This window comes from Camelus ferus, chromosome 13 (genome assembly GCF_009834535.1).
Source record: "Camelus ferus isolate YT-003-E chromosome 13, BCGSAC_Cfer_1.0, whole genome shotgun sequence".
NCBI classification, from domain to species: Eukaryota; Metazoa; Chordata; class Mammalia; order Artiodactyla; family Camelidae; genus Camelus; species Camelus ferus.
Window position 1 is genome coordinate 1,866,937 of NC_045708.1, and position 22,041 is coordinate 1,888,977.

At 64.9% G+C, this 22,041-nt stretch overlaps 1 protein-coding gene and 1 long non-coding RNA gene across 8 annotated transcripts in view; one reads left to right on the plus strand and one right to left on the minus strand.

Moving 5' to 3' along the window:
• Positions 1-22,041, minus strand: part of MEGF6 (multiple EGF like domains 6) — a 92,742-nt gene that overhangs the window by 46,716 nt on the left and 23,985 nt on the right. The gene's annotated exons all lie outside the window — the stretch shown is intronic.
• LOC116668228 lies at positions 8,148-11,155 on the plus strand. The gene is made up of 2 exons (XR_004325294.1): positions 8,148-8,354; positions 9,059-11,155. It is a non-coding gene; the product is annotated as an uncharacterized LOC116668228 (long non-coding RNA).

Genomic DNA, 22,041 nt, shown 5'->3' on the forward strand with positions numbered 1-22,041 from the left:
GCCTTGGGGTGGGCGTGGAGACCCGCCAGGGCTCCCCCAGGCCTGGATATAGGGTCCTGGTCCCCCCAGACCTCCAGGCTGGTCCCCGCGGTGGAACGTGGTCAAGAGAAGGCATTGAGGTTGGAGGCGAGGGCACGTGCCCCCAGCCCAGGGCAGAGATGGGGTTCGGCTCAGGTTGGAGCCCCTCTCCTCTCCAATCCCCATTCCCCCGGAAGCTGGCCTGGAGGGCAGGGAGCCTGCTACAGGCGCTGGGCCGTGGGCATCGAGTCACTTCCCATGTCCCCCAGGGCGCCCTAAGAGGCAAGACCATTATTAGTGCTACTTTCTATATGAAGAGCCTGAGGTTCAGAGTTACCCAAGGGGCTGAGTCGAAGCTCATCCTGGGCCTCGCTGACACCAAAGTCTGGCCCTAGAATGGCCTCCCCAGAGAGGCTGACGTGGAAAGCTGGGCGGCCCCGGACAGGAAGGGGCTCGGGACCGCCGGCAGCAGGGACGGGAGCTTTACGGCAGAGACCACGTCTCTCCCCAGGGCCTGCGGCCTCCACAGACCACAGGTCTGAGGGGAGGCCACGCCCTACCTGGGATGCTGGGGAAGCAGCAGCCTCACCTGGACTCTGGGCCCGCCCCCGGCCACCTGACCCCCAGCGCAGTGGGGCAGGGCTCCCAGGACGGTCTCCCAGAACACAACAAGCACGTCGGCGGGGCGATGCTCCCGGGGCAGAGGCCGAGGCACCCTCCCACCAGGCTGCGGTGCCAGAGCTCAGAGTTTATAGCGCTGATTAATCACTGAGCGGTTTCTGGGCTCACCCTAGCATCCACTCGGCGCGCGCGGCCCTACGCATGAGGGAGCAGAGCCGTCCTTTCCTCCGCGGTAACATCTTATTTCCTGTCTTGCACACGGCCGGCCGGCCGCCCCAGGAGCCCCGCTCGCTGGCTGGAGCTGCAGTTTTAGGGGAGGCTGGGCTGGCAGGGGGACAGAGGAAACAGGCCATTGGCGCTCAGCAGAGCCCTCTCAGCCACGCAGTGACTTGGAGCCCCAGCCATCCCAAACATGCAGAGCTGGGGTCAGCAGCCTCCCCGGGGACCGCGGCTGGGGAGGGGCCGGCACAGTGGGATGCAGGGTCTGGGGCCAACCCTCCTGCTGGGCCCCCTCCCTGGGCATCTCATTGGTACCCCTGCCTTCAGCCAATGGCCAGGTGGCAACCACCTCACCTGCCCTCAGGACCCTCTGGGTTAAGGCATTCCAAAGCCCTGGCCAGGCCTGCTGACCCAGTGCTGGGCTCCAGCCAGTGGCCAAGTCATGTACTTGCATTCCAGGACTGCGTCTGGCCGCTGGGCCCAGTGTCAGCACTGCAGGCCAGAGGAACCCCAGCTCTGGGGCTGCCCCAGCGTGCCCCCCAGGGCCTGGCTCGAGCCCTGGACCTGGGAGACCTGGGTCCCCAGGGCACCCACAAGGGACTGGGTTGTGCCCCCGCAGGCTCTGGGGACTGAGAACAGGAAAGGCAGGGGATGGGAAACCCAAGGCCCAGCCCCAGTCTGGAGGCCACCAGGCTGACGATGCGTCATCAGCAGGGACCCTGGATGCAGAAAAAAAGGCTCAGGGAGGCCAGGCCGGGGCTAGTACGCGCCAGCAGCAGGTTGGGCGGGGCACAGGGAGCACGACCCTCGGCCCGTACCTTCAGGTGCCGAAGGCCCGGAGGACCTCAGCGCAGGAGCACGTGTTGGGGTAGCTCTGTCTCATGTCTGGGCCGGATCTTCATGGAGGCCGGGAGGCTGGGAGTGGGTGAAGAGGGGCTGTGCTCATGGGGAGCCTGCCCTGGGCCTGGCAAGCTCTAGGCCCCTGATTCCTTCCCTCCACCAGCACAGCCACCCCCACTTTGCAGGAGGTGGGGGGCAGGGCAGCAGGGCCTCCTTCCTCCCCTGGGTCTGGGGAGCGTGCTCCTCCCCCCCACCGCCAACTCCACCTGCACTCTGCGTGTCCCAGGACAAGGGTGCAAGCATGGGCGGGTTCTGACATCCCAGTGGGGCTCGTTTCACAGAAGGGGAAGCCAAGGCCAATGCCAGGACTGGGGTGGTGGGACCTGTAGCCTGACTTCTGCTCCCTTCCTCTCCAGAGACACGGGGTCCCCAGGTCCTGGGCCACGAGCAACAGGTCACTGCAACTCCTCTGCAGCTGTTGCACCCTCCCCCAGCCTCACCCCAATGAAAACAGTCTGGAAACAAGGCCTGTCTGCAGAAAACTTTGACCAGGGCAGTCTCCCCCGCCCCTGGACCCCCAGTCCAGCACTCTGCCCCACCACCACCCCGCCGCCCCTACCCCCACAGACAGCTCACAGCTGGAAGCAGTGTTCTTGTGCGGACAGGGAGATGGTGTGATACAGCTGCCCGGACCCGGGTCAAGGGTCAGGGGTCAGGGCGGTGGAGAGGCAGCACAGGGGCAGGAGTGGGGGGATGTGAGCGGACGGGCCCCCTCCCCCTCCCCCGCCACGAGCCCAGTTCAGCCCTAGTCCGTTTCAACCCCGGGAATTTTCCTTCTGTCTGTTCTTGATTTTGGTGACGAGCTGCCAGCACGGCAGAGCCGTGGCACGGGGTGTGCCCAGAGCCGTGAGCACTTCCAGCCCAGCCTCAGAGAGCCCTTGCTGCCAGCAGGGTGCCCACCAGTGTCCCCAGCCCGCCCAGGCACATGCCCATCCGCCCTCTCTCCCGGGGGCCCTGCAGCTGCACTGGGGCGGCTGGCCGCCCACCCGCCCTCCCAAGCCTCATCTCCCCCAGGCAGAACGACCTCCCTCTCCCTGCCCTGCCCCCAGGGTGACCCACCCACACCAGGCTCTGAGCCCCCTCAAGGTTCACGTTGGGAGAAATATATGGATGCCCCAATGTGTGGGGAGCAGGTCAGGCAGGGAGGACGCCGAGGAGTTGGGCACCACCACCCAGGACCCCGAGTGGCACTCTTCGGAGCAGCCCTGCGGCAGCCCCAGGGACCAGCGGGGGCAGGGATGCCGAGGCCGAGGCCGACTGGTGGTGGTGGGCAGGAATGGGGGCCAGAGGCCGAGCTGGGCAGGTCTTGTGGTCTCCCTGCAGCTGGCGGCCAGGGTCGGCGCGGGGGGTGGATCGGCAGCAGAAGCCCCACACAGTGTCGAAGCCCCGGCCTCACGGCCCCCATGGCCAGCAGCACACTCGTTCATGTCTGCGAGGGGGAAACGCAGATGCGGCCTGAAAGGGGACACTCCTCCCAGCCACAGCCCACCCCAAGGCTTTAGACAGGTGACCCTCAGGACCCCACGACACAAGAGGACATCGTCTGGCAGAGACGGGGAACCCCACTCCTCCAGACAGGCCTCATGGGAGGGGAACCCAATGGATAAATCCAGCAGCAGGGTCCAGGCTGCAAACCAGGTCCCTCTGAGCACCCAGGGTCTGTGCACCCGGGACCAGTGGCCCATCCTATGGCATTCGAGAGTGATTTGGCCGGAATGCCCCATGGGGACAGCTTGACGCAGGAGTGGGCTCTGCTCCCCAAAACTCTTACTTGTCTGAGTCCCGCCAAGATTGGCCTCTGTGTGTGTTCTCGTCCAGCTGTCAGTTTGCCAGGACATCAGGCCTCTCCCAGCAGCGAGGCCAAGAGTCCCCCACAGTCACCCTTGCCACTGTCCCCAGCCCTGGCAGTGGGCTCAACACCCCGGCCCCCAGCCCAGATCTCTCCCCACTCTCCGGTCTGTTGAACTTACGTGGCCTGTGAGCCTGGGTGGGGCGCTGGTCTCCATCCGTCACTGCAGCCCACACACCTCACCCCCCAGCTGGGGCCTGCAGGACTCAGGTGCCTCGTTTCCCAGGACACCTCACAGGAGCGGGGTGACAAGGGGACCAGGTGCCTCTGCCCACTCCCAGCTCCACACTGTGCTGCCTGTCCAAGGTCGCAAGGGCCTCTGCCTCCCGTCCTCCCAGCCTCTCAAGGCCAAAGGCCGAGGCTCCTCACTCTCATGGAGAACGTCACCTAGAGACAGGCGTAGGGCAGGCAGAGACCCCAGCATGCTACAGGCCACAGACGGCCAGATGCCCAGCCAGACCTCTCCCAGAGGCCGGGTGCCCAGACAAGGACGAGCCCAGGCCACACTCCCACCCGAGCCCAAAACCCCCCCGCCGCCCCCAGGGCTTCGGCTCTCGTCTCTGCCGGCACTTCCTGGAGGGTCCCTGGAAGGCCTCGAGCCAGGCTTGGGCTGCAGGGGAGGCCACAGTCCCACGGGAAAGGCGGTGGCCAGAACCCGCCTCGGGGCTGCTGGAATGCAACCATGAGCCCGGCCTGCCGAGGTTAACTGAGGGGTTTTCTGGGAATTCCTAGAGAGTTACGCAGGGCGAGCCGGAGATCAGCCCAGCCCAGGGGTCAGAGCCCGGGTGCCAGGGTTTTCCCGCCAGGCCAGGCCTGGGGAGACAGCACAGAGGCCAGCCCCTCAGGCAGGGAGCAGGCCAGGTGCGAGGCACCCAGAAGTCCCACGGCCTGCCCTGATACTCGGGTTTTCCAGGCAGCAGGGAGGACAGATGGCCAGGCGGGCGGGGCCACCAACCGAGGGCGCTTTCTCAAAGCTGGTGACATGGCTGCGTCCCTGAGGCCCGGGCACGGGTGGCCATGTGAGGGCATCGGCCTGAAAGAACTGAAACAGGAGCTCAGACAGATGCCTGGGCGGGGATGGCCACCGCAGAGGAGGTGGACACAACTCAGGTGTCCATCGATGGGCCCGGGGATAAGCAAACGTGGTCCCTCCGTGCAGTGGGGCGCCACCCGGCCACCAGGGGGAGGGCAGCGCGGAGACAGGCTGCAGCGTGGGTGAACTCCAGAAACCTGATGCTCGGGGGGAAGCCAGACACAGAAGGCCACGCAGCATGTGAACCTGTTTGGAGGACACACAGGCACGTCCACCGAGACAGAAGCAGATGCGTGGCTGCCAGGGGCTGGGGGCTGGGGGGGAATGGGGAGCAGCTGACTTGGGGTACGGGGTCTCCCCGTGATGAGGAAATGCTCTCACAGTACGTAGAGGTGGTGGTTACGAACATGCTCGATGCCACTGGACTACACACTTTAAAAGTGTCAATTTTATGTTATGTGAACTCCACCTCAGTTTTTAAAAAAGCATTCCTCGGACCGGCCCCCACACCACACTCCTCCAGGGCTTTGGTGCAGAAGAAAGAGGGATGGGGCCTCGGCTCCTGGACGGCTCTGGCCCCAGCACAGGGCCCTCCCTCGGGCGGGCAGCAACTCTACAGAGGCCCTAAGTAGCCAGGGCCCCCCCCCCCAGCCTGGGTGAGGGCCCGAAGGCCCAGCTGCCCCCGCTGACCTGGCGACCGCGGGCTGCGGAGTGAGGAGTAAGGGGGGCCCACCCTGAGAGAGGCGGTCCCCACACCCCCCGCCTGTCCACCAGCAGCCTGGGCGCAGAATCAGAGGCCAGCCCGGCCTGGTCTGGTAGCCAGCGGTGGGCCTCAGAGCCCCCAGGTGTGAAGCAGGTGAGAAAAACCATGTGGTTCCAGGGGGGGCACAGGGTGCGGCGAGGGACCCCCACCCCGCCCGTGAGGACGGGGAAGGCTCAGCCCGAGAACGGAGGTTGAGACCACCCAGGGAGGAGGTCAAGCCGGGCCTTGGCTCCCCGGGGCTGTGGGACAGCCAGCCCTCAGCCCCCCGCCCACCCAGGCCTCTAGCTGCCCCTAGGGAGTCAGAGTTTAAGAGGCCCGGCCTGCTAAGGAGGCTGAGACCCTTCCTCCCTGCAGCCAGGTGTGTCCCCGAGACGGGCCAGGGCCGCTCCCGGAATCTCAGCCGGGCGGGCTGATGGAAAGCAGCTGGACCAAGTCGGCCGCACGGGGCTCCAGAGACAGAGCTGGAGAAGCTGGAGGTGTGGGGGACTGCCTGGTGTCTGGGCTTCACAAAGGCAGCCCCCTGGGGAGGGGTGGGCAGCCCTTCACCCTCCAGGCCCCGCTGAAGGGCTGGAGGTCCAGCGGGGGGCGGGGAGGGGGGAGAGGTGTCCAGGAGCATCCCCAAAGCCAGCCCACCAGACAGACGGTGGGGGGACCCCTCCCAGGGAAGGATGCATGGCTGGGGCCAGCGGAGTCTGCCCCCTAGGAATGCCTCCTCCACCAGTGCCCCGTGGGCCCCTCCTCTCCCTGGGGGGCAGCAGGACAACTGGGGCCCCCCCGAGCGAGCGAGCTCTGCAGGGCAACTGCCTGCTAGGTGCCAGGCCAGCGCAGGTCTGGGCCTGCCCTGGCAGCAAGTGCACCCTGCCCCACCCGTGACCCCTTTCCCGGGCACCCCACTGAGTGTCATGGACAGGGGTTCTGACCCCCGAGACAGGCGAGGCAAGGCCTCTGTGGGGGATATGAGCCAGGCTTTGGGGGGGCAGACGAAGCACAGGACTGCGTGCCTCACGCTCAGCCAGTGGGACAGAAGGTGGCTCCCAGCGGTGACCAGGCTGGGAAGGCGGGGCCGGGACGCTGAGGACGAGGGGTGGGGGTGAGGGCCCAGGGCAGCCGGCCAGGCTGGGGGCAGAGCTGCAGGAGGGGCCTTAGCTCTGACCCAGGGGAGCGGGGAATTCACCTGGCCGGTGGCCCCAGGGTGTCGGGTCCCGGTGCCAGGGGACCACAGACCCGGCGGCTTAAACAACAGAAATGTACCCTCACGGTTCTGAGGCCACGAGTCTGAAATCAGTGTTGCTGGACTGAAGACCAAGGTGTGGGCAGGCTGGGCCCCTCCGGACGCTCCAGGGCCACACCTTCCTTTGCCTTTTTCACAAGCGAAGGGTCCTGGGCTTGTGGCCACATCACTCCCGCCCCCGCACCCAGGCCTGGGCAGCAGTGCAGGAAGGCACCGCCTTCCGCACCGTCACTCCGCTCGGCTGGACCCCAAAGCAGGGCACCGCCTGGGGTCTGGGCTGGCTGGGCCTCTCGGCTGCTGGGCACACGTGGCCTATCGCAAAACCCCTCCGGGCCTCGGTTTCCTTATCTCTGAAATGGGGAGAGGCGCGCACTCGAAGGAGGGCGGCCAGGGGACCCAAGGGACCCGAGGTGGGCACTGAGCCCCCTTCAGTATTTCGTTCTTTCTGGGTCAGAAGTGAAAGCCCAAAGCCACACAGCCCCAGGGCCACAGCAGCCGACCCGAGACTCCTGCGCATTCTGGTGGAGGTGCAGGCCCATTACAGGGCGGCACAGAGCCCCCTCCACCTCCTCCTGCCTTCTCCCAGAGCGGCGGGGCCAGGCCAGGCACTCACCTCTGCTTGTCCCAGGAGCTCCCGGAACACATTCTCTCCTGGGTCCCTGGCTCCCAGGGAAGAGTCTGCCAGGTGGGCAGGGACCAGGGCTGGCAGCCAAAGGCAGCCGCCCTGGAAGATCTGCCCGGCATCCTTCTGAACATCGTCAAAGTGAAACTTGTCTGAGACAAGCCCCCAACTCAAAAGGCTGTCGCACCACGGCACAGGGGAAGGCAGGATCCCAGCAGCCCCGGAACCGGCCAGAGCAGAGTCTACAGCCAGCGCAGCCAGTTCGGCTCAGCCTGTCCTGGAGGGGCATGCCTCCCTGGTCTGGGCACTGTGAGATTTGGGGCGTGCAGAAGGGCCACCCCGTGGGTCCTTGTCCGGCCCCTACCCTGCCAGGAGTCCCAGGAAAGGTGCCTGGCGGGTAACCTGAAGCCCTGGGCAAAGCCAGCTGGCCAGTTTCCTGGCTGAACTCCGTGACTTTGGTCCAAAGAGACCCCCATGAGCTCCCTCGGGCAGAAAATGTCACACACACTTTAAGGGGTTGCCATAGTAACTGGCAGGTCCAAAGCTGTTTGCCAGATGGAATTAAATTTGCAGTTACCTCCTCCCGGAGCAGGAGCAAGCAGGGGTGGGAGACATTCCCTGAAGGCCAAGGCGCCTCCAGCCTCCACCCGACACGCACACCAGGCTTCCCGTCGGCCGCTGCGGCTCGGGGCGGGTCAAGGAAACAGCATATCCCCCCACGGAACAGCCTGCACCCCCGGAACCCAACGGGGGGTGGGGGGGATGGAATTACAGCTGCCCATTGGCTGACCTTACAACGGGGGCGTGTCCTGGAGGACATGGGCGGGTCCAGTGTAATCACAGCGTCCTGACAAGGCCCTCCTCGGACAAGGGAGGCAGGAGAGGGTCAGAGTCCGGGACAGAGAGGCGCCTCCCTGCTGGCTCTGGGCACAGGGGAAGGGGCCACGAGCCAAGCAATGCAGGCACCCCGGAAGCTGGGAAAGACGAGGAGCGGCTCCTCCCTTGGAGCCTCCAGGATGGACCCGCCCCGCCACAGCTGGACTTCAGCCCGGTGAGACCCGTGTCGGACTTGTGGCCTCCAGAGCAGTGAGCTAACAGGTGTGTCTTTTAAGCCACTGAGTTTGGGCAACCTGTCACTGCAGCAAAAGAAACCTGACACAGTTGCCAGGCGTGCACCCCTCTAAACTCCACAAAACCACTGTAGAGAAGAGCCCCTCGTGCTGCTCCGGCTGCCGCTTGCCCTTGGCCAGGGGGGCGGGGTGGGGCATCCTGCCCAGCTGGGCCTGTCCGGGGAGGGGCCCATACCGAGGAGTCGTAAGTCTGCTGCCAGGCCAGGGCCCACCTCGCGGGGTGGTCCTCTGTCTGCTGCAGCTCCAAAGTCCACCAGCCCAGGGCAGCCAGAACATTCTAAAGACCGGGGGGGGGGGCCCCGAGAGGCATCCAGAAGGGAGAAGCACAGACAGCAGCTCCTGGAGGGCCTCCTGGAAGCAGCGTCCCCAGGGTGGGCGCTGCTCAGACAGGCTCAGAGGAATCCATGGTCTCTCCCAGGGGCGCTGCTGGGGCAGGTGCGGGAGACCGCCACTGCGGTGTGAACCTCTGCCCCAAAGATGAGCACTGAGCACCAAGCCCCGTCCACGTGCTCGTGAGCGTTTGCCGTCTAGGGGGTCCCATGGGCCTCCTGCACAGGAGGGCTTCCCTCCAACGCAGCCATCCCCACCAGCACCACCCAGTTTACCGGCTCCAAAAGCTCAGGGTTGATCGTCTGGCACGGCTAAAGGGAAGCTTTCTCGTCTGGACCACAGGCGCGGTCTGAAGGACACACACCTCCCATCCACAGTCACCTGGACCAGCGTCCCTCCCTGCCTCGTGGGGCAGCCCTCCTGCACTGCCCGCCCTCCTGCGTGCCCCACCCCAGCCCCTGCCCCCGGACACTGGCAGCGGCCTCTTTTCTCATTTCCTTCTAAAACTGAATCCCTCGGAAGACCTCTCTCTGCCTCTCGTCCCATCACTGCTACATCAGGGAGGCCTGGAATGAACCCGACTCCGTCCACGGCCAGGGCCTGGGACCCAGCGGACGTAGAAGGAACCCTGTGGGCTTCGAGCATGTGGTGGGGCCCGTCGGCAACCCCCCCAGTGGAACCTTGTCTTGACCGTCAATTTAAGGCCGCTGCGTTCCGCTGGGTCTCTCCTAGTTCGGTGGAGAAACGGACCTTCCACAGAAGGGGTTCCCCTGGCTCGGAGGCTTTGCACGGACGGCACCTGGAACCTGGACGTTTGATCGTTCAGATCAACTTCCAAACATTTGTCCCAACGACAGTTAGAAGCCAAATGGCTTCTGAGCAGTGAGGGGACCAGGCAGGTAGACAGAAACCCCGGGGCCCATCCTCAGGGGACAAAGGAACTGAGGCGTCCAAAGGAGCATCAAGCAACACGCCAGAAAGCCAGAAAGCCAGCGAGGACCTGGGAGCGGGAGTGCTCGGGGCCGGGCCAGGCGGGGCCGGGCCTGGAGGCTGAGGAGGCTGAGCTTCTGCTTCGTGTTTGCTTTGAATTAACAGGTTTTATTTCTTAGAGCAGTTTTGGGTTTACGGAAAATTTGAGCAGAAAGTACAGAGAGTTCCATGCATGCCCCCTCCGCGACGCACACAGCTTTCTCTATTACTAACATCCTACGTTCATGCCTCCATTTATTGCACAAGATGGACCAGTCCTGGGATGTCATGATGAACTAAAGCCCGTGGTTCACATGAGGACCACTCCTGCCGCTGGACGATCTGTGGGTTAGACGAACCTGGGACAGCGTGTGCCCACCACGCCGGCGCCGCACGGGGAAGCGCCTCTGCCCGACACCCTCGGTGCCCCGTGCTCATCCCTGCCCCCCCACCCCCGGCCCCCGGCCCGCCCATCCCCCAGCTCTGCCTCTGCCAGAACATCTCTAGTTGGAGTCTCGCGGTGCGGAGCCTTTTCAGAGGGGCGTCCTTCTCTTAGGAACGTGCTTTAAGAACGTTGAGATGTTCAGACGTTTTCTCAGAGGAAAGCCCCCTGGGTCCAGTGATTCCCTCCCAGTGTGGAGAGAGGCCGGGCCCCATCAACCCCTCCCCATCTGTGGTTTCCAGGGCAACCATGGAAACCAAGAGTGGGTCGCCTAGCAACAGTCAGACAGGCCTCACCCGCTCTGGATTTCCAGAGTCACCGGATGGTCCCCTCCAGGAGAAGGCCACAGGGGCAGGCGGAGAGTGAGGAGGTGGGCTCCCCCTCCCCCAGCCACACCCCACACTTTCTAGGTGCCCAGAGGCTCCCCAGGGCAGGGGGCAGCTCTCGGGCCCGCAGTACCCCCAGGGCCAGGCACAGAGGCGGCCCGCAGTCAGATGGGGGCTGCGAGCTCTCACAAAGTGCTTGCCTCCAGCAGACAGGGGTCACGGAAAAGACCCCGCCTGGCAGGAGAGACGGCCTTCAGGGTGGGAGGCGGCACATCTGTCACTGCTCATCGGGCAAGAAGGGGTTCAGGCTTCCAGCGGAGCTTTGGGAACCAGTGAGGGGAGGGGGCGCCCCCGGCTCTGCCGAGGCACCAGGGCTGGGGGCGCCTCTCACTGCCAGTCTAGCCAGGCCCCTCACCAAGACCCAAGATGGGGTGGGGGGCCCAGCTGGGGGCAGGCGAGACGGGCGGTCAGGCAATGTTGGCAACGGGGGCCCCAGAGGTTCCTGAGCAGGACCCCACTGGGCAGCCAGCACGAGGGTGTCATTTGAGGCACTGAAGCAAGTGGACCAGCCCAGGGCAGGACCAGAAGGGTTCTGTCACCTTCTCCTCTCAGCCCAGGACTCAGTGCCTAACTTCGGACAATTCTCTGTTTACTCTGAAAGTTATCGTGTTTAGTCTGTTTATACAAATCAGCCTCCAAAAATCTGGGAATGGGTTTTTTTTTTTTCCATTTGTTTCCCAGAAAACAAGACAAAATGTAAAAGGCCCAGAAGGGAGCCAAGAACATTCCTTGGTTCCCCAAATGTCCAGGTCTCCATTCTCCCTCCAAGGCCAAGTTCCTCGGACAGCTCACACTTCGGCGGAGAGGCGGGACCGCGGCCCGGGGGCCAGCGGCCACTTCTGCTCTGAGCTGCCCCCACGGCAGGGGCTGAGGCTCAGGGAGGGCCAGTGGGGCCGGGCGGGGCATGCTCTCAGCCATGTCCTCTGCATGGGTGCAGGTGTGTGCGCGTGTGTGTGCGCGCGTGTGTGTGCATGTGGTCTCTCTCTCTCTGTACCAAGAACTCTGACTTCTGGGCTCACATGGGGACCCCCAAACCCACTCTAATCCTGTGCACAGTCGACGCCCACACGTGCCATCCAGGCCATGGAAGCCCCGTTGTCGGGTGTCCACCCTCTGCTCTGGACAACAGGATGTGATGCCCTCTCTTTGCCTGTTTCTGTTTCAAAGCCAAGACCAGGAAGCATGGGCGGAGGAGGGGGCTCAGCACTTCTCTCTCATTTCCTGAAGCAGCGCTCAGAACCCTGCCAGGAACAGGGCTGGGCCTCGAGGGGAGCCCAGCCACTCCTGGGTGAGAATGTTCGGCCGGGCTGCAACACCCTGCAGTGAAACCTGAGGGCAGGACACTCAAGCCTCTGGCCAGCCAAGCACCTGCCCCGCTGGGAGCCCATCCGCCAGACCCACCCCGTCCCAGACACAAGGCTGGCCAGCAGCACCTCCCCAGGCCGGTTCCTGAGCGGGGAGCTGGCCCCTCCCAAGACCCACCCTCTGGTGGGTGGCTCACTCCCCACCAGAGCTCCAGGGGCTTGGCCAGGAAAGCTCTCCACAGAGACGCCCCGCAGGCCCTGGTGTTGAGCCCCATGCCTGGTGCCAATAGGATTCCAGAGCTATGGGCTCGGACAGATGGACAGACAGACTGATGGATTTGGGCAAGTGCAGAGGAGCTCAGAGCCACCCGACCCTGACCCAGCCAGGTCCAGGTTACATGTCCCCCTTCATGGCCTGATCACACCCCTGTGGTGGGACTCCTGACTCCCCCTGGACTGAAGGTCCCTGAAATCAGGCCACGTCTGCTCAGAAGCCCCCAGCTGGGCCTGGCAGACAGGAAAAGCCAGCAAAGAAATTTTGGAGGAATGCTTGCCAAAAGAAGGGAAATTGAATAGCAATGAGTATTTCGTTTGAAATCGGGATCTGAGTGTAAGTTCTATGTTTTCTGCAAAAAGCCCTCCTCCAGCTCCCAGAAGGCCCTGAGAAGGAGAAATGAGGCTGTTGCTCGGAGAGTTAGAATCCAGGCGACCTGAGTGGACCGGCAAGCGAAGCCTCTGTCCTACAGATGGGGACACAGACAGGAGGGAGGCCGGCGCAGCCACCCCGGGCGTCCTGAGACACAGGCCCCGCGGTGCCCACACACCCGGGGAGGGAAGGCTATGGCCCGGCCCAGGCACGAGTCCAGACACCCCGAGGGGCCGCAGCCCTCCGCTCCCCAGGGCACGGGGCACAACTCCTCTGCCAGAGGGCACCTCCCTGCCACCCCAGCCCTTCCTGGCACCGAGGCCTGAACAGAAGCCCTGGTCTTCCCAATTTCAGGAATCCCTGCTGTCCACCCCTAGACAGACCCTGGGAGCCACTCCTTCCCTCACACAGAGCCTCCCCCGCACCGGCTCAGTCTCTCTGCCCTGGCCTGGTGTCGCTCTGGCCACCAGCCTGGCCCCGGCTTGAGCCACCGTGGCTGCCTGACTTCCAGCCTCAGCACCTCGGGAGTCTGCGCCCCAGTCCTGAGTTAAAGCTCTCAGCCTCCCAACAGAAGTGAACCCCCCAGGAAGGCAGTGAGCAAGGATGCAGTATAACCGCCCCCCCACCGCCCCTTGTGCCCCTACTGGACCCCTAGTGACCTGGCCGCTGGCCTTGCTGGCCCCTGCGGCTCCCTGTGCCGGGCGCGACCCCACCTGGACCCGCCCATGTCTTCACAGTCACGTCCAGTGCGGCTCCTGAGGTCCTCAGGGGCCCAGCCGCCTCATTTTCTATCCCCTCCTCCTGAATCCCATCCCCATGGCCACCGCTCTTGAAACTGTTCCCTTTACTGCCTGCTGTCCTCCCGCCAGGACGCAGGCCTCACACGGCACCCAGCTCCCCGGCACGGGGCCCGAACGCGTTAGGGTTCAGCGACGTGCGGGGCAGATGAGTGAACGGGTGGAGGGGGGCAGTGCGCCCAGGCCGCCCTCGCCCTGTCCTGCGCTGGGACCACTCGCGGGTCTCACCCTCTCTTCCCCACTTGTCCCTTGGGCCTCGGCTCCTGTCACAGGTGACACTGGGTGTCCCTAGCGGGGCTGGCGAAGGGAGTGGAGGAGGAAACGCACGGAGCTGGCGCTCTAGCTGGAGCCAAGTCCACGCTGTCGGCAGTAAATCCCAGGCAGCCCCCTGCGCTGGCTCTGGGCTCTCGCTGCCACCAGGGGGCACCAGTGCCTCGCCCCGAGCACGCCGGAGGGGAAGGCAGATGGTCCCCGCTCTGGGGCAGGAGCCCCTCCAGGAGGGTCAGGGGTCCCTCATGCCCTGTGGTCGTTCTCTCAGTGCCTCCCTGCAGCCCGCAGAAGCCCTGGGAGGGCAGCCAAGGTCGGTGCCCAGCAAGGAGAAGGGCAGGGACACAGCCTGGCCCTGTGTCCACAACGTCTGCCTAGCATGGGGTGAAGCCCGGATGGGCATCACTCCGTGTGCAGGACCAGCTACCCGCCCCCCCATCCCACTGGGTCTCTCAAGTGGCATCTTCCTGGCTGGAACTCAACCCCACCCACCCCCCTGCGGGCCTCCACTGCCTCCCAGGATCCCTGGGGGGCTGCCCGCCCCTGGGGGGTCCCGGGGACAAGAATGGGGTGTTGACAGGTGTGGCAGTGAGCCTGGCCATGGGCCACCACCTCGTTTATTCCTCCATCCATCATCCATTCATTCATCCAAACAGCACAGAGGGCCCAGCAAAGGGAAGGCTTGCCCACGCCAAGCACAAGCGGAGGGGCCTGAGCAGACACACCCACTCTCCAGGTAGCACTCCTGTCTGTAAAAGGGGGAGGACTCAGACCGGACAGCGTCCGCCGGCTGCCTCAGGCCTGGCGCCTAGGCTCTCCGGCTGGGGCAGCCGCCCGGCAGAAGCAGCATCCCACAGCACCTAGGGGAGACAGGGCCCCGCCCACCCGGGAGCCGCCCCTGCCCCAGACAGCTGGGCCGGGCAGCTGTCCGACATGGGGGCCCCAGCCGTCCCCTTCCTGGGGCCCCAGCATCGGGAATGGGCAAGAGCCTGGCCCCTCCACCCCCACTGCCAGCAGCCAGGTGGGGTGATCCAGTCCACGAGCTGCAGTCCCACCTGGGCCCCACCCTGGGTCCCCACCCCAGTGCCATCCCCCAACCCTCCACCCAGTCTCACCAGGAACAGGTGGAACAGGTGTTCTGTGGCCTCCAGAGGCCAGGGTAGGTGGCCAGCCACCAGGCACGCCAACAGTCCTGGGCTCCCAGGACCCTCCTGGCATGGTCCCCCAGACTCCCAGCTGGACACGGCATCCAGGAAAGAGCCCTCCTGCCTCCCGGGTGTGACGGCACGAGCCTGGTGGCACGACGGCCAGCACCTCCCAGACCACGCAGGACGCCCGCCTAGTCCCTGGGGTGTCATCATCCCCAGCCCCCTGCCACAGGGACAGAGGGGCATGGCCAAGGCCACTCGTCCCACCTGCCAAGCTCTGGGTCTCACCCTGCAGCCTGCCGGCCCCTCGAGCCCTCAGAGATGCCACGGCCCCCCGGGAAGGTGGGCGCAGGGGGGACAGGGGCTGGGCTCTGAGTTCAGGTCCCCCATCCCGGAGGCTTCCCGATGTCACATCCTGGCAGCTCTGAGTTTGTGGATCCAACAGGTAGATCCAGGCTGGCTGGGCCAAGGTGGGGTGTCCTCTGGCCACAAGCCACAGAAAGAGCCAGAAATCCTGGCACCTCCCCCTCACAGGGGAACCCAGACGGCTCAGCCAAGTCTGTGTGTGCTCCGGGGGACAGGAGCCGGGAGGGCCCGGGGGGCTGAGAGCAGAGCACCTGGCAAGGCCGGCAGCCCCCACAGCTCAGCCAAGCCACAAACAGGCTGCCAGGCTCAGCCCTGCGCCGGGCCCACCAGAGGCAGGGCAGCCTGAACACGGCCCCTCGGAAACCTCTGTGGCCCCATCAGCAAAGCAGCTGCGGAGCTGGCCGAGCTGGAGTTCCCCCAGGAAGGTGTGCCCGTGCACGCTGTTCCACCCAGGGGCAGGCTGTGTGAGCCCCGCAGGCATCAGCCGCCCTCCCGGCAGGGGCTCGAGAGGCCGGCCCTGGCACGGTCCGTGCCTGCACTGGGTGCCGTGCGGGTACTGGCCGCCTTGTCTGGACCACCTCCTCCCGAGACAACCTCCACCCTTCCCATGGAGATGCCCGCCGGGGAAGAGGGGCTCGACCACCACCTGTAGCCCTGGGAGATGGTGGTCTGTCCTGGGTCCAGCCCAGACGCAGTCTGAACCTACCTGCGCCCAGCCTGCCTTGCTCTTGGTCCAGAGGATGGCTCGTGGGAGGGACAAATCCCGCAGTAGGGATTGGACAGCCAGTACAGGGCACGGGCACCAAGACCTAAAGGGATGTGGACCCCAGGCATGAGCACGGCCCACAGGAGGAGGCAGGCAGGAAGGGCCGTGCAGGGAGACGGGGGCAGCAGGTCAGGGCGCCCAGTGGGATAGGGATCCGGAGTTCTGATGCTGAATCCATCCCCGACTTCCCTCGGCACGTGCAACAACAGACGCCCGGAGGGGGGCATGAGCTCCCAGACCTGCTGCCCCGACCTCTAGGTGGGCAGAGCCGAAGTCCCGGGCGCCAGAGCCAGAGCCCCCAGAAGCAGCAGAAAGGCCCAATGGACTCGACGTTCCACGGGACACGGACCTGAGCCAGGCCCTCGAGGCCCAGCCAGCATCAGGCAGAACCGTCTGTCCTGCACACCTCCCACAACGCAGCCGGCGCACAAACAGAAGTCCAGGGGACGTGTGGCTGCACCCTCTGTGTGGGATGGCGACCATCTGGGACGTGGTACGGACGCGCTGGCCAGACCCTCGGCAGCTTTGCTGCCAAAGCCCCTTCCCCTTCCCTGAGCAGAAGGGGCACTGCCCGCCCTTCAGACGGGAGCCCACAAATGACAAGCACAAAGGCAGCACGTCAGAGGCCACACTGAGTGGCATCAGGCTGTCCGGGGAGCTGGGAGGCGCAGAGGGCACCCCTTTGGCCCGTGGGTGCACTGAGCCCAGGCTGGGGGCGGGAGGGGCTCTGCGGGTGGGAACCGGGGCTCTGCACGGAGGTGTCCACTGTCCAGGAACATTCTGAGCTGACCTGTGGAACCGAGCTGTCCCAGTTTCTCTGCCCAAGGGCTACCGCGTCTGCATACACCACTTCGCACTGCAGTTTCCCAGGGAGGCTCTCCGAGTCAAGTGGCCACGTCCCTGGGGAGAGCAGTGTGCGCAGATACTCACAGGCGTGTGGCTCCCCTGCGCTCCGTCCTGCACCCGGGACTGGCCGGCTCCCCCCGCCGGCCTCGAGACCAGCCCTGTGGAACCCGGACACGCAGCGGGCAGGCAGTGGCACGGGGCTTGGCGGGACGCGGCCTCCTCCCTGCGGAGGCCTCTGACCACGCGGAGGGTCGCTGGAGGTCCCCACCGTGGGAGGCAAAACGGCAGGGTCATCTTGCCCTGACCCGGAATGGGGGATGACCCCCGCCGCCCCGGCTCCCAGCAGAGCAGATGCTGGCCAGGGAGACTGACCGGGCGGCGGCTCCCCGCCGCCAGCGCCGGCTGGAGACCAGCTTAGCGGGCTGTCGGCAACCTCGCCGCCACCTCCTCCTCCCGCGGTGACTGCCTGTGATCAGCTGGCCTGGCTCCGTGAGATGCTGTCCAGGCCGCAATTCGACCCGGGCGCAGAGGCCAGGCCCTGCTCTGGAATGTCAGGAGCTGCCAGGACCCAAGGGCAGATTCCGGGAGGCCGATGCCAGCTCCCGCGCCTCAGACCCGTCATTAATTACCCTGCTGGGATGGGGAGGCAGGCACGGGCCCCAGGAATCCTGAAAATGGGCAATCAGGGCCTTTCCTGGAATTTGCCCTCGAACAGCTGTGGCTCGCAGGCCGCCCGGCGGGGGGAGTGGACGCAAGGCTGAGAGCCGTCCGGGAGCCTGGGAAGCAGCCAGGGGCTCTCCGCTCGGCAGGGCGGCTCTGCCCCCTGCCCCAGGCCCTCCCTCCCCAAGTCCCAGGGCACTGCCAGGCAGGCGACCCAGACCAGGCCACCCGAGGGGCCCAACTGCTAGGGAGGTGACCCGGCCCCAGAACCAGCCCCAGAGACCAGGATCGCCCCAGGCAGGAGTTCTCCAGAAACTTAGACTCACGGCCCAGCTCGGAAGCTGGCTACATCTTACTGACTCATTCAGGTGCCCACAGGCTCTGACCACCAGGGCTTTCGGGTGACAGGTGAGCGCCAGCCCCAGAGGCTCTCACTGCAGGGGGAGGGGTCAGATTCCCGGGATGAAAAGAAGGCGGCCCGACACACTGGGGGCATCGGCAGTGGTCCTGGATATCCCAAGAGGTCCTCAGAAAGTGGCCCTCTGGCCGGAGCAGGACAGCGTGTCCACAAGGGGCTGGAGGGAGGGCTCAGGCAGCTTCCTGCATGAGTCCCCTTCCCCCGTGACTTCCCCAGGGCAGGGGCCCATCACCTGTGCTGTGGTGCCCAGGCCGAGAGCCTCCCCAAGCGCAGGGGCCTCCACACACTGCACTCCCCTCCCCAGCCCCCTCCAGCCCCCTCTGCTACCCCTATGCCCTCACCCAGACATGCGTCCTTCAGCCCCTCCTAGAGTGGGCGCCCCCGCCCCAGCCCAGCAGGGCTGTGAGCCGGGGGTGAGGGGGGCCAGGCTTGGTCTTCTCAAGGCCTCCGGGCGGGGGCTTCTCCGCTCCCCACCCTGCGGAGACAGCCTGTGCCAGCGAGTGAGCAGGAGGGCCCTGGGCCTGGGGGCCAGGTGGCCTGAGCCGGCACCCCCCCCCCCATATTGGCGTGGCCCAGAATACAAAGTGCAGAGCCACGCACCACGGGCAGCAGGGGCTGGAAAATCAGGCACTGCAGTTCCTTGGCAACCTGGCTTCACCAGCCCAGCGAGCTGTCAGGAAAAGTTCAGACAGACACCCAGCATGGCCCTTCGGCCCCAAACACACCCAGGGGAGCTCCTGCACCCTGACAGTCAGTGCCAAGGTGGCGACAGCCTAGAGACCACATAGGGTACCTGGGCCACAGAGACCTTCCCCAGACACCACCCACCCCAGCAGGGACCTTTACCCAGCCCTGCCCTGGTGGATCCAAGAGACTGTCCACCAGCACTGAGTCCATCACTGACCCCAGCCACTCAAGAACTGCCAGGGCTCAGTGGCCTCTTCCGGAAAATGGAACAAGCACCAAGCGCGGTCCAGGGCACACGCAGGACTGGCTTTGAGCCCAGAGAAGGGCATGTCACTGGAAGAGTCTGGGACGGTTTCCCGGAGGCGTGGAGAGGACAGTGTGGCCAGGGCAGGGGAAGGGCAAAGGGCAGATGTGCGAGGTCCTTTCAGGGACCACCTAGGAGGGTGGGCGGGGCTCTAGCTTCCATCCTGCCTGGACAGCAGGTCCCACGGGCCTGGGGTACTTGAGACACTCACTCACCAAATGCCCAGCCTGGAGGCCTGGGGGCAGAGGGGTGAGCTCACAGACCCCCACACCCCAGAGGGTCTGCAGTAATTAAGTCATTAGAAGACCACCCCATCTCAGAAGCCAGCCCTGGGAGAGGCCTGCAACCCCATTGTGCGCGGAGCAGGCCTGGAAGACACAGGCATCCTGAAAGACAGAGGCGTCTTTGTGGGCGGGGGGGAGGCGGGTAGGGGACAAACCTGGTAATTAAACGATTCACAGAGCGAGCATGAATGCCCTTCCCAGAGTCAGCCACTTTGAAAGGGGCTGGGAGTCTGCGCATGGGCCATCCCCAGGCTGTCCTGGAGTTGGGGTCTGCTGCCCTGCTGCCCTGCAGGGACGTGGACCACCGAGTGCAGGGCCGGCAATGGCCACACCTGTCCCAGCCGATTGTCACGGCCAGCCGGGCGAGGCCAGAGGGCAAAGTCAAAGCCACCCACCTCTCCATTCAACCCACCAGGCCCTCCCCTCCCTCGGGCAGAGGCAGCCCCACCCAGGAGCAGGAGCCACCAGCAGAGGCCCAGTGCCAGCTCCTGCAGGGAGAGCTGCTCTCTGAGGCTTTTGGGAACTGTCCTCAAAGGAGGGGTTTAGTGCAGATAAATCGGGCGTGTATGAAGTCACACTGTCCACTGGGGTCGGGGGGGGGAGAGCAGAGTGGGGCACGGGGCCAGGGGGCGCCCAGGCAGTTCCGTGCACCCGCCAGGGAGGGGAGCATGTCCCAGGCCTGGTCACGGCCCGTGGCCACGAGCAGCGCCCGGTGGTGTCGACCTCGGGCCAGGGGTCAGACTCCCACCCTCAGACGCAGCGGGCGGCACTGAAGGGCCACGGGGAGGGCCCACTTCCTCTCCATTAACCAACTGTCCCAGTTTAGAAACAAAGTCACCCTTGAGCTAAGGCCAAGGGCTCAGGGCACGCCAGGCCTGCCTCCTGCCCCTCGGCTCCCTGGTGGAGCCGGGGCCCCACAGCTCCCCCAGCGCCTCCCGCCCGCTCCCAGGCCCCTCCCACCAACTCCCCGCTCTGGTGGGGAAACAGAGGCTTCTTCAAAGAGGGCAGGCCTGGGTGGGGAGGCTCCAGGCGGGACCACTGATGCCTCTGCCTGCAGGGTGGGGTGGGGTGGAAGGGCGGGCCACACTGGGTCCCCAGGGCAGCCCCCTGGCTCCAGTCATCCGGCTGGCTCACAGAGAGATGCTAAGGCTCCCTGCATTCCAGGCTGAACCTTCTCTGCCATCTGTCCCCACCGGCCCTCCAGTCCAGACTGACTGGCTCCCTCCACTCTGCTCCTCTGCCCCGCCTTTCTCTCACCAGGAAAACCCACCGATTCACCTACACCTCTCCAAACCTTCCTCAGCTCACAGGCTCACCTCCTCCAGGAAGCCCTCTGGACCACCCAGCCCTCTCTAGGCATCAGTCCTGGAGCTGAGAGCCTACTGATCCTGGGAGTGAGAGTCCCAGAACTGCCTGAGAGATGGGCCCAACCGGCCCATTTTACAGGTGAGGAAACTGAGGCCCAGGGGGACCCAGGGCCAAAGACTCTTGGACCAAGAAGTACCTAGAGGTGACCCAGGCCTTGAACCTCAGAGTCTGTTCTCATCCCACGAGGTCAGCTGAGACCAGGTCATGAGATGACCAGTGGGCATTCTGTCACCATTTATGCCACAAAAGTAAAATATATTAAGAGGTTATGTCAGAGCAGGCAGACAGCTAGATGTGAGCAGAGAAAGGGGGACACAGACCAAACGGCAGGAACTGGGCAGAAAGGAGGGGCCCAGGCCATGCAGGAAACCACACATCATGTGAGCAGCAGGGGTCCCTGGGCAGAGAAGGAAAAGCAGGAACCTTGGGGCTGATAAGGGATCATGCCTTTTGGGGTGACAAGTGGCCTGGAGAAGAACAAAGAAAGATGAGAAAAGGCAGGAACTTCTAATGTAACCTTTTGCTTATTATGCCCTCATTTCAATAAAATTGGCCTTGCAGATCAGAAGTACCCATCCTGCACCGACGCCATGACACTTCCGATCCAGACTAAACAAGGACAAAAATCCCTCCTCCCTTCGGGAAGGTGGAGCTGTGTTGAAAATCAGGGAATACGACCCCACACCCTTCCCTCCCCAGTGAATATTCCGCCCATTCATTTTCACACCCTATGTAGCTAACTTGCCAGGGAAGCTCAGGGCAGCCGCTCCCCTGAGCTGCCCGCTCTTGACGGGACAAGAACCTGGAACACTGGTCTCATCTATCGGCAGCAGTAGCATGTTCTTAAGGATACGTTTTCTCATCTGTTCTCTCCCTTAAAGGTTCAAGGCCAGCGGCCACAGAAAGCGATCACCTGGTCCCCTGCAGATCTGGGAGCCTGGGGGCCTCTGCCATCCCTCACTCGGGCAGCATCCAGCCGTGCTCTGGGTGCAGGGCTGAGACCAAGCCACATCTCCCACTGGTGAAAACCGTTCCTGGGCGGTCCGACGGAACTGATGTTCTGACGGTACATCTCCCAGGGTCCGTCTCCCTCCTCCACTGATCCAGAGTGCCAGCCCGCAGTCCTGGGGGGTGTCCCGACCCCAGGCCACCCTGAGAGACAGGCCACGTGGGAGCTGCAGTTACCCCAGGAACAAGGGACAACCCCCGCTGCCCTCACACCCAGCAGGCCAGGCCTTTGGGGAGAGAAGGCTGTCACCACCCCAAGGCTCTTCCGCCCACCAGGGCGCTCTGCGCCTCACCTGCACGGACGCCGGCAACCCACACAAAACCCCCACCAAACGGGGCAGCTGGGGTCCCGCACGTTACCCTAAGTTCCCCAGGGCATCTGGACGGCACGAAGCTCACCCTGGACAGACAGCCTGTGCCGGGCAGGCGGGGGCTCTGCTGGGAGCGCCCAGGGCCGGGCCCCCACCCCACCCTCACCCCAGGCCCCGCCAGCACAGGCCCCCTTTGTGCTCCTGTGGCCTCTGCAGAAAGTCTTGTGGGGAGGGGAGGTGGGCGGCAGGCCGAGGTGGGCAGGCGGTCCCAAGTCCCAAGTCTCAGTGCTGTGGGGGGACCAGATGCGGGAGGGGCTCTTCCCTCCCCTCTCTGCTCTCCACCCTCAA